The sequence below is a fragment of the Primulina tabacum genome, chromosome 4 (assembly GCF_025594145.1).
Source record: "Primulina tabacum isolate GXHZ01 chromosome 4, ASM2559414v2, whole genome shotgun sequence".
In the NCBI taxonomy this organism is placed as follows: Eukaryota; Viridiplantae; Streptophyta; class Magnoliopsida; order Lamiales; family Gesneriaceae; genus Primulina; species Primulina tabacum.
In genome coordinates this window covers 49,773,432-49,783,424 of record NC_134553.1, presented here as the reverse complement: position 1 = coordinate 49,783,424, position 9,993 = coordinate 49,773,432, and positions in this window count along the sequence as shown.

Sequence of the window (9,993 nt, the reverse complement as noted above, 5' to 3'; positions counted from 1 at the left end):
GTGGTAATTGGTACATTACTTCTTCATATGCCCATCGCGCCCACAGAAGAAATAACTAGCACTTTGAGAATCATTAGAACTCTTTTATTGTTTCTTCGGAGGATTTGTATACGCAGCTTCCTTATTCTTTATTTTCTTTCGTTTATCCTTCAAGGTAGAAGTATAATGAGCACTTTTTGTCTTGTCCTACTTCGACATTTCCTCTTCCTGAACACAGTGTGAGATGAGCTCATTCAGAGACCATGTCTCTTTCTGACAGTTATAGCTCACCTTAAAATAGTTCAGAAAAGAAATTAAAGGATTCTCTCAAGGAAAAGATCGCGTAGATCTGGAAGATCAAGACACGTTCTTAAGAATTCAAGAAATTTGTCTTCAGGTACGCTTCCGCTTAAGTTTTGAGTCAAATTCTTAATGATTTAGCATGAGAGATTATGTGGTTTATGAATTTTCTCCAACAAGTGGTATCAGAGCCACAAAACAAAAATTACACTCATGTCTCTACACAATAAAGTCAAACAACTACTAGATACATTAAAACACAACAACCCGAAACAGTAGTTAATCGATTTATTTTGGGCTTAACTTAACAGATAGTTCATAACACATATTTGTTCACATATAAGCTTGTATAAATAAAATTGATCCAACACGAAAATGATATTGTTTAACGAGCTAAAAAAACAATCTCGCTTAACGAGCCAATCTCGATCCAGATTCTTTAAACATGATAAATGAGTAATTAACGAACATAGCTCAAGCTATTTGTGAGCTTAATAATTTTTAAAACTAGTCGAGCTAGCACGGCTCGAACTTTGTACTGTTCGGCTCATTTACAACCCTATTTTTTGATATTGAAACGAGCTGCTGAAGGTTGATAGTTCCCCTAGTTTAGAAAATTCTTTTCACTTTATTTTTCTAGAAAAATTCAATTCAAGCTTGATAAAGTATTATTTTACCAAATATTTTTGTTATTCCAGTAACTGAAACAATTTGGTTTTAAGCACATTAATTCTTCAAATTTTGATCTTGATATACTAAATTTTAATTAGCTATTTTGATCCAACTGTTGACATTGCACGTGACGTGATCATTATTTTCCAACCTCAAGTAAGCAATTTTTTTTATACAATATCAATATTTTTAAAGTCACACCAACATTTTCCTACGGCACGTCAACATTCAGGAAAAATAGTAATAAAAGAAAAATAAATAAATCAAATTTTATAAAAACTTTTACGAGACTGTGTACACGTCAATTTTGTGAGACGAATCTCATACCTGATTCGAACCATGAAAAAATATTATTTTTATACAAAAAGTATTAATATTCTTCACTCTAAGTATGAAACAGATCGACTTAACTCACATGTAATAATAAATTCATGAGACCATTTCACAGAAGATCTACTTATCAAAATTAATGCGACAAAACCCAAAAACAATCTAACACTTTAGACCAAATCTAGAACGAGACAAATTAGTATATCAAAAAATTTATTTTCCATAAACATGATAAGAATGAGTAATGAAAAAATTTTCCCTTGCAAATCAAAATCTTTTCTCTATGCGCAATTATTTTAGCTAATTAATTAATTTAGTTGTTCTTGCTCTAATACTGTAGAACCCGTAAATCAGTAGACGTATAAGCCATGCATAATTCTAGATTTTTAAATTTAATTGACTTCATTGCATAATTATTTTAAATGCATTTATTTGAAGTTAATTATTTATTATTTCAGTTCAGCAGTTTGATTTTTAGCATTCAGTATTTTCAGTGAGGCCGGACCGGAGTTGGAGTTTTGAGATAGAATTAAGATTTGAGAAATATTTCCAGAAGTTAATTTAGCTAGTGACTAAGTTCATTTAAGTTAGAAAGGAAGGTTTGAAGATTTAATTTAATTATTTGAGGTGATTAAGAAATGAACTCATTTAAGTTATTAAATTAAGGGGTTAGCTCACTAAATTATTTAAAGGATTAGTAAGGCTTTCAAGGATTATTAGTTGACTAGATAATCAACATTTCCCTTTATTTTATCATGCATTTTTCGGCCACCCTTAGTGCTAGAAGATTCATTTTCCAACTCACCAACTTTGACCAATTCTTTGCATGTAATTAGTAGGATAATTCTAGGATTTTTGGGAGCACAATTTAATTAAATAAATGGACATATCCTAGACTAGAATCAAGCCAATATTCGGCCACCTTATCCCCAAGAAGACTTGATATCAAACAACAATTCAAATTCAAAAGGAGGGTGGACTTAGTCTTGATTCATTCCTTATATCTTGCACCCTTTCTCCTCACCTTCCTAACCATTTTCCCCCTCTCTTTTCTTTCGAAATCTGAGTGAAATTTTAAGCTGAGAACCGTGGGAATCCAGTAGGAAAATAAGGGAGAGAAATCGAGTTCAAGAAAGGTAGACAAGAAGCGCTCCACCTCCTCCGTGCCGAGTCGTCGTTGTTTCGTTCGTTTTCTTTCAAAACGAAACCAGGCATGTCTAGATTTCTTTTAAACCTCAATCAAGTCATATTATCATTTATTTTTCAGTACATGATCATGTTTTAGCAAGCAAAAACCGAGATACATGTCAAAATATTTTGGGAACACACATGCAGAATTTCGGCCCTTTCATGACAAGCTTCACGTTTTTCTGAGTTTTGTGGTTTCAGGTGATTGGTTCGATTCCAGGCTCCCAAGGCGGCTTGTATACATGTAGTAGGATGCATTAGGACCATGTTGGTCCATTCAAACCATCCCCATGCTTGCTGGAAATTCAGAATGACAGCAAGTCCCTTAGGTGCAGAAAAATGTGGTTCGAAAATTCAGTTTCTTGTCAAGGGGTTGGATCTGATCTTGGCTGCCCCAAGGGCCTATAGCCATGGTTGGATCACTTCCCTAGCATGTCTAAGACGTGACTAAGTTGCCCTTTTGGTGGCTTGGTCCATGGTTCATCGGTTTTTAATCAAAACGTCAGAACAGCCCCTTTCCCCATTCGGCCCTTCCATTTTTCAGCATATGGTTCGTTTCTTTTGTGGCTTGGTGTGGATCTTGGTTGGCCTATGGCCCTTAGCCACGGTTCATATCATGCTCCTAGATGTCTAGATCGTGCCATGGTCAATCAAATGGCCACTGGAACGACGCAAGACATCGATCATAGCATAAACACTACACACGCATGCACGTTGCTCTCGGTTGGACCCTTCGGTTAAGATTTGGTGTGATGCGGATTGTGGCTGGCCTAGGGCCCTTAGCCATGGTTCAAATCATTCCTTGGGACATTGGTAAGAGTCTCTGGTCGGTGGTTCACGCCCCTAATGGCCTTTAGTCTCGAAACCAACGCAAGTCTTGTAGTTGCGCAGCTGCTGGAAATTACAGCAAGTTGCTGTGTCGGTTCAGAGGCTCGTTCGAGTTCTTGGTTGGCTTTTAGCCCATGGCCTTGGACTGGACAGTGCCTCATTGAGTTGGGAAGGTCATGTTTTCGACCGTTCGTGATTCAGATCATTTTTGAGGTCGTACGAGAATTTACGGTGCAATGTGCCAAATTGACTCTCGAAAGAGCGTTTCGTGTTTTGGCCTCCATTTCACCTAGATTTCGACCCTATCATTTTAGGAGCATTATTTTATGATTTTTCAGCGTATTTTAATCATGACTATACGTCGTTTCAGTGTCGGTTCAAGTTGGCTCGGAGTCATGATTAAATGCGAAGTCATTAGGCGTCATAGTCGCATCTTTTGAACGTAAATTGCATAGTTGGTCAAGTTTAAGCTATTGCATATTTTTCATGGCACAGTTAGGTTGCAGCGAGCCTGGGAACGATCCAATCCAATCCAGTTGGTAAAATTACAGGATTTTTCATTACGTCAGTTAATTATGTTACGTGCATGAAAACAGAAAATGATTATTTTTGAGATTTATGCGATATGGCTTGTGGTTCATTCACTATGTGGGAGTGTTATTTTATACGGTCGCCAGTGACCGATCAGTTCAGTATGGTACCACCCGGTCGCCAGTGACCGGCCAGCTCAGATCAGTTTCAGCCTCCCCGGTAGCCAGTTACCGATCAGTTCAGCTTAGTGCAGTGGCCACAGGCGTAAAACATAATCTCAACAGAAAATTTTATCAGTTATTTCAGTACAGGCTCCAAGGAGCAAATATTTTTACAGTGATTTCCAGTTCAGTTATGCACGTATTATAATTGCTCAGTACAGATTATTTTCAGTATGCCTCAGGACAGGATATTTTATCACATGCATATTTTAAATTCAGATTTTTACTCGTTACCTGTGATTTATGCATGCTGAGTCTTTAGGCTCACTAGACTTGATTGTTGTAGGTACTGATGAGGCCAGGGCCGAGGGCGGGGACCAGTGAGCCAGCTTGGGTCGGCAGTAGTGGCACCCGAGGACCTCAGTGCAGCAGTTGTTATGTTTTTCCGCAAACAATTTTATCAGTTGTTGGATATTTTTAAATTGTGTTTTTTGGCAAACTTTGATTTTCTTCCGCTGCAATATTTTGAAATATTGAACTTGATTCACCAGTGATTTTATGAATGAGGCCATTTAAGTTCTTTTAAAAAGAAAATTTTTAATTTTCCGCAAATTTTCAAGCAAGTAGTTCGAGGGCCTTCACAGTTGGTATCAGAGCGGTGGTTCTGTATAGGGTTTCACTACTACTGACCGCGAGAAGCTCACGAAGCCACGCCTTTGGTCTGTAAGTTTTTTTTTCAGTTCAGCATTTTGTTCAGCATTTCAGTTATAGCATGAATTATTTTGTCAGCATGCTTCCAGATTTTCAGTATTTCAGAGTTCATTTAAAATAAATTATGGAATTATGAATGTTAGTTACGTATGGGTTATGTTGGAACAGTATGCCCCCTAGACGCATTTTAGAGCGCAACAGAGAGGTGGAGCCTCGCCGAGAGGACAGAGAGGAGCATAGACCGGAGGGAGACCTACCACCTCCTCCACCGCCCCCACCGGACATGAGTGCCCAGATGTTAGCTGGGATGGCACAGTTCTTCGCACAGTTTGCGGGGGGCAATGCCGCAGCCAGGCCGACAGGGCCCGAGGCAGTGTATGAGCGATTCATGAAGATGCGCCCGAAGGAATTCTCTGGGACATCTGACCCCATGGTTGCCGAGGGATGGATCAAATCCCTCGAGGTTATCTTCGATTTTATGGAGCTGGGAGATGCAGACCGAGTCCGATGTGCCACCTACTTGTTCACTGGAGACGCCCGCTTATGGTGGGAAGGAGCTTCGGTAGCCCTGACCTTGGCTACACTTTCTTGGACCCGCTTTACGGAGGTTTTCTACTCCAAGTATTTTGCTGAGGAGGTTCGCACCAGGCTGACCACCGAGTTCATGAGCCTGAGACAGGGGGATATGTCGGTTACGGAGTTTATCCGTAAGTTCGAGAGGGGCTGTCACTTTGTGCCCCTGATAGCGAATGATGCCAAAGCCAAGCTGATGCACTTCCTGGTGGGTTTACGGCCGATCTTGCGCCGGGATGTTAGGGTATCTGACCCTGCTACTTATGAGATTGCCGTCTCCAAGGCCTTAGCCGCAGAGCAGGATCTGCGGGATATCGAGAGGGATCGCCAGGGCAAGCGCCCGGTCCAGGCACCGCACCACCCTCCTCCTCATCAGCATCAGCAGCAGAATAAGAGGCCTTTTCATGGACCGCCCAGGAACCGAGGCCAGCAGCAGCAGGAGCAGCAGCGGGGACGCCCAGCCCCGAGGAATCAGGAGCACCCAGTCTGTCCCAGGTGCTCACGTCGCCATCCTGGAGCATGTATGGCTGGCTCAGGAAAGTGTTTTAAGTGTGGCAGTCCAGACCACATGTTGCTGCAGTGCCCTCAGAGGAATCTGCCTACCCAAGGCAGAGTTTTTGCTCTCCATGCCGCGGAAGCCAACCCGGAGACTATGTTGTTGACAGGTACCTTTAAACTTTAAGTTATTATTTGAATTTCCGCGTTTTGGGAATCGGGATTTAGATTTTGAACTTAGAACTGTTATAGGATTGCATGCTCTACTCAGATTTATTTCGGGGAAATTAAGCTAGAGGAACCTAGACCTTTGCATGTCTATAAGTTTAGATCTTGTAGTGGGATTCAACTTAGAGCTCCGCTCTTTCAGGGAGAATTTTTATATCTGGTTCCGCTACCAAGGCCTTGATAGATTCAGGGGCCACTCACTCATTTATTTCGGAGGTCTTTGCAAACTTTCTCAAGATCCAGACCATTGGGCTAGATACAGCCTTTTCAGTAGTGTTGCCGTCAGGCGAGGAGATGGCAGCGACCAATGTTATCCGAGATATAGACCTTGAGCTGCACGGTAATCTTGTTTATGCGGATTTGATCGTGTTACCGATGCCGGAATTTGACATCATCCTAGGGATGGACTGGCTATTGAGGAACAGAGTGTTGATAGACTTCCAGCGGAGATCCGTTCTTGTCCGACCGCCTGGAATGGAGCAGTTCTTATTTGAGCCGGACAGGTACTTTCCTTTACCGCGCATTATTCCTTATGTTCAGGCTAGGAAGCTCATGCATAGAGGGTGTCGGGCATTTCTAGCAACCCTTTTATCTGTCCCCGAGGAACCCAGCCTGTCAGCCCTAGATGTTCCGATTGTTAGAGATTTCTTAGACGTTTTTCCCGAAGACGTCTCTGGTATGCCACCAGAGAGAGAGGTCGAGTTTTCCATTGAGCTTATGCCAGGTACGACTCCGATATCCAAAGCGCCATACCGACTAGCACCGACAGAGATGGCAGAGCTTAAGAAGCAGATCCAAGAACTTCTCGACAAGGAGTTCATTCGCCCGAGCTTTTCTCCTTGGGGCGCGCCAGTCTTATTCGTGAAAAAGAAGGATGGCTCGATGAGGCTTTGCATTGACTACCGGGAGTTGAACAGGGTTACAGTGAAGAATAAATACCCACTGCCGAGGATTGAGGATCTGTTTGACCAGTTGCAGGGAGCTTCGATTTTCTCCAAGATAGATCTGCGTTCCGGTTATCACCAGTTGAGGGTGAGAGATGCTGATGTCTCGAAGACAGCTTTCAGGACTCGTTATGGCCACTACGAGTTCCTTGTGATGCCGTTCGGTCTGACGAATGCGCCAGCGATCTTCATGGATCTCATGAATCGCGTATTTCAGCCGTACCTCGACCAGTTTGTGATAGTGTTCATAGATGACATTCTCGTCTACTCCAAGAATCGGGAGGAGCACAGCAGGCATCTGACCACAGTGTTGCAGACATTGCAGAAACATAAACTATTCGCAAAGTTCAGTAAGTGCGAATTCTGGTTAGAGAAGGTGGCGTTCTTGGGCCACATTGTTTCTAGCAGTGGCATTGAGGTAGACCCCGCGAAAGTTGTAGCAGTCAGAGATTGCGTTGTGCCTCAGAATGCATCAGAGATCCGCAGTTTTCTTGGGCTAGCAGGATATTACAGGAAATTCATCCAGGGATTTTCCTCTATCGCCGTTCCACTCACAGCACTGACAAAGAAAAATGTGAAGTTTGTGTGGAGCGAGGAGTGTCAGAAGAGTTTCGATACTTTGAAGCAAGCTCTTATCTCAGCACCCGTTTTGGCTGTACCGTCAGGATCTGGTGAGTTTGTCCTTTATACCGATGCTTCGAAGCTTGGTTTAGGTGCAGTTTTGATGCAGCATGGTAGAGTGATAGCGTATGCTTCTCGACAGCTGAAAATCCACGAGAAGAATTACCCTACCCATGATCTGGAGTTAGCGGCCGTAGTTTTTGCTTTGAAGATTTGGAGGCACTATCTGTATGGGGAGAAGTGTCAGATCTTTACCGACCATAAGAGCCTCAAGTATTTCTTTACGCAGAAGGAGCTGAACATGCGTCAGAGACGTTGGTTGGAGCTTGTGAAAGACTACGATTGTGACATTAGCTACCACCCGGGTAAAGCTAATGTAGTTGCGGATGCTTTGAGCAGGAAAGTCGCAGTGATGGCTCATTTGACGATTCAGAAACCTCTTCAGATCGAGATGCAGAGGTTTGATCTTGAGACTTACCCTCGAGGTAGAGTTCCTCGCTTATCTACCTTGACTATCCAGTCCTCTCTTATTGACCGTATTCGCAGCGGTCAGGCAGCAGATGAGCAGTTGGCACAGTGGAAGAAGAGAGATGAAGCTAAGGGCAGTGTTTTGTATTCAGTCAGCGACGGTATTGTGAGATACCGAGATAGGATATGGGTTCCCAGCAGTGATTCTATCCGAGCAGACATCTTATCGGAGGCCCATACGTCCCCGTACTCTATTCACCCTGGGAGTACGAAGATGTACAAAGATCTGCAGCTATTGTATTGGTGGCCAGGAATGAAGAAGGACATCAGGCGTTTTGTATCCGAGTGCCTGACTTGCCAGTTAGTGAAGGCCGAGCATCAGAGACCAGCAGGTTTGCTCAAGCCTCTTCCTATTCCCGAGTGGAAGTGGGAGAACATTACCATGGACTTTGTGACCGGATTGCCGAGGTCAGCCAGAGGATCGAATGCTATCTGGGTGATTGTAGATCGTCTTACCAAATCAGCGCACTTCTTGCCTATTAAGACGACTTTCACCATGGTTCAGTATGCAGAGCTGTATATCCGAGAGATAGTCCGACTCCACGGTATTCCAGTTTCTATCGTATCCGACAGAGATCCCAGATTCACTTCCTCGTTTTGGAAGAGTTTGCATTCGACTATGGGTACGAAGTTGCTGTTTAGCACAGCTTTCCATCCGCAGACAGATGGACAGTCGGAGCGAGTTATTCAGATCTTAGAGGATCTTCTCCGTGCTTGCGTCATTGATTTCTCTGGGAGTTGGGAGTCGAACTTACCATTGGTAGAGTTCACCTATAACAACAGTTTCCAGTCGTCCATAGGTATGGCTCCGTATGAAGCGCTGTATGGTCGCAAGTGTAGATCTCCTGTTCATTGGGATGAAGTAGGAGAGAGAGCAGAGTTGGGTCCAGAGATTGTTCAGCAGGCAGCTGGTGTAGTAGTCAAGATCCGTGATAGGATGAGGACTGCTCAGAGCCGACAGAAGAGTTATGCCGATCAGCGGAGGAGAGAGTTAGAGTTTGCAGTGGGCGCTCATGTCTTCGTGAAAGTGGCACCGATGAAGGGTGTCATGAGATTTGGCAAGAAAGGGAAGCTCAGTCCGAGATTCATTGGACCGTTTGAGATCCTCGACAGAGTTGGGACGCTAGCGTATCGTGTGGCTCTTCCGCCAAATCTGGCCGGAGTACACAATGTCTTTCACGTCTCCATGCTGAGGAAGTATATGGCAAATCCTTCGCATGTGCTGAATTTCGAGCCGTTGCAGCTTACTCCGAACTTATCTTATGAGGAGAGACCCGTGCAGATCCTAGACAGACAGGAGAAGAAACTTCGGAACAAGTTGGTTAAGCGAGTCAAAGTCAAATGGCTCAACCATTCAGAGGAGGAAGCTACGTGGGAGTCTGAGCCGGAGATGAGAAGTCGATACCCTGAGTTATTCGGTGAGTTCTAATTTCGAGGACGAAATTTATTTAAGGGGGGAAGGATTGTAGAACCCGTAAATCAGTAGACGTATAAGCCATGCATAATTCTAGATTTTTTTAAATTTAATTGACTTCATTGCATGATTATTTTAAATGCATTTATTTGAAGTTAATTATTCATTATTTCAGTTCAGTAGTTTGATTTTTAGCATTTCAGTTATTTCAGTGAGGCCGGACTGGAGTTGGAGTTTTGAGATAGAATTTAAGATTTGAGAAATATTTCCAGAAGTTAATTTAGCTAGCAAGTAAGTTCATTTAAGTTAAAAAAGAAGTTTAAGGAATTATTTAAGTTAGTTGAGGATTTTAATTTAATTATTGGAGGTGATTAAGAAATGAGCTCATTTAAGTTACTTAATTAAGGGGTTAGCTCACTAAATTATTTAAAGGATTAGTAAGGCTTTCAAGGATTATTAGTTGACTAGATAATCAACATTTCCCTTTATT